The 2,500-nt window shown below is 32.7% G+C and overlaps 1 protein-coding gene across 2 annotated transcripts in view; it reads left to right on the top strand.

Annotated features, from left to right (window-relative positions):
• The window catches only part of LOC136849713 (uncharacterized), a 35,566-nt gene that overhangs the window by 8,185 nt on the left and 24,881 nt on the right, over positions 1–2,500 (top strand). For both annotated transcript variants that reach the window (XM_067123086.1, XM_067123085.1), the window contains exon 2: positions 1,330–1,478. The gene's annotated coding sequence lies outside the window, so the exon portion shown is untranslated. The remainder of the gene's footprint in view (positions 1–1,329; positions 1,479–2,500) is intronic.

The raw sequence follows: 2,500 nt of genomic DNA on the forward strand, positions 1-2,500 counted from the left end.
TCATAGATGGATAGCAGTTAAAATTTACGTACGACTAACATCCAGAGCAAGAATTCTGCTCTTCCCCTTTTCTCTTTGTTTATTTGTTTCCGGCTTAATTTGTTTTCTTTACTTTTCATAACCTCAGAATTTCAAGTTATCCGCGTTGTTCATCGGTTTAATTACTCCGTTTGATTTTTATTATATTAACATATTTTACTAATATAATTGAAATAAAACTTTAGTTAATGAATTTTTTTTCTTGTCGTAAATATTTCTTCAGTTTGGCTTACTTCATTACTACCATCTCTCGTTACCAAGTTGAAAATCTCCAAACTTCAGTCAAACAAAAGATAAAACAAGTAATAATTGTGCAGAAATTTCTTCGGCGCTATCGCGTTTTCTCTACAGCGTGCAATCAAGGCCACCGAAAATAAATCTATCTTTCGGTGGTCTTGGTATAATGCTATATAAGCCGCGGCCCATAATACTCTCAGCCGGCCGTGGTGGCCTGCGTTGTTGCGTTGCCAGAAGCACGATCATGGCTAACTTAAACCTTAAATAAAATAAAAACTATCGAGGCCAGAGGGCTACAATTTGGTATGTTTGATGATTGGAGGGTGGATGATCAACAGACCAATTTGCAGCCCTCTAGCCTCAGCAGTTTTTAAGATCTGATGGCGGACCGAAAAGTGCGGACGGACAGACAAAGCCATCTCAGTAGTTTTATTTTACAGAAAACTAAAACTAAAAGAAGAATTCTCGCTGGCAACGAAGTTTCTGATGATTTCCTGTTCGTAAATAAACAAACTTTGTTTTGAAAAGGAGTCTGTTTCTTACGGTTGCCACTGACTCTCCTGATGACGAAAATATGGCTAACGAACAAAGATTTATATCTTAATGTTTGGAAGGAAATAATATAAAACTGGAACAAAGAAAATACAAGGTCAAGCTGAATAGCGGATTTAACAAAAGGAGGGAAAAATTAACAAAAGAAAAACTAATGTTATGTATCCAGCATCTAACCGTGAATTTACGTAGCACACACGCGGAATAAATTTGAATATATACTGTATTTAAATTTTTTGTTTTCAATCGCCTAGCTAAACTCGATGCGTCGCAGTTTTCGGTGACCTGGAGGAGGTGAACAGGGTCATTTGTTTTTTGTGTGTGTGTGTGTGTGTGTGTTTATCTTTTTTTCACAAAACTGTAATAACATAATGAAAATACCAGTCATACTAAGTTTAAAGAAAGCAATGATGATGATCATCTAGATATCAGTGCAAAACATTTTAAGTTCTTTATTATAACGAACGCGGCAAGTGTACGTTTGCTTATTTTGTATTGCAGGAAGGCCGGTAATCTCTGAGTAACCTGTATCACTCCAACAACAAGAGAAACGACAAAACGATCTGAGGTGGGTACTCCCATATATAGTACCCGGGCAAAATGGAGGAAAAACTCCCACCGCAGTATGGCCAAGTTGAAGAGGAACTTCGGTAAGTGTAAATAAACCGTGTGTGTGTGTATGTATGTGTGTATGTGTATATATATATATATATATGTGTGTGTGTGTGTGTGTGCGTGTGTGTGTGTAAAATCGAACGTATAAACAGAGGCACGGCAGTTAAGATATGAATGTGGCAGTGAATGATGTTTTAATTCTCCCCATGTTAAGAGAATTATTTAATATTGCATAATACGTGCATTTATATATATATATATATATATATATATATATATATATATATATATATATATATGTGTGTGTGTGTGTGTGTGTGTGTGTGTGTGTGTGTGTGTGTGTAAATGCAGTCTCGCAGTCAAATATATAGGAGTAAATTCCAAAATAATATGAATGGTCTAGTTACTTAAAAAGCATATTGTCCAAATATATAGGCTGTTATACTACAGTATATGATTCATATTCTTGTTGAATTTCATTTTAAGCTAATACTATATACATACATACGTACATACATACATACATACATACATACATACATATATATATATATATATATATAGATATATCTATATCTGTAGATATATTTGTGTGTATATATACTGCATATAGATACATTAGTATGTATGTATGTATGTATGTATGTATGTACACACACACACACATATATATATATATATATATATATATATATATATATATATATATATATATATATATATATATATATAAACTAAACATATATATATATATATATATATATATATATATATATATATATATATATATATATATATATATATATATATATATATATATATATATGACTATTTATCACATCACCGTGATTCATATACAATCAGAAAGCTACAAACGTCCTTTAATATCAATTCACTCTACCTCCAAGTAATATATTTTCATATATGTTACCGAAGGGGAATTTTAGTTGATAATAAGTCCACCGTCCCGTGGGGTCGAACCAGCGACGGACGAGGAATCAGGACTACAGTGACACACTAACCAGTCGGCCACAAAGAGAGATATAAGTGAATACCA

Source organism: Macrobrachium rosenbergii, chromosome 21 (genome assembly GCF_040412425.1).
Source record: "Macrobrachium rosenbergii isolate ZJJX-2024 chromosome 21, ASM4041242v1, whole genome shotgun sequence".
Lineage (NCBI taxonomy): Eukaryota > Metazoa > Arthropoda > Malacostraca > Decapoda > Palaemonidae > Macrobrachium > Macrobrachium rosenbergii.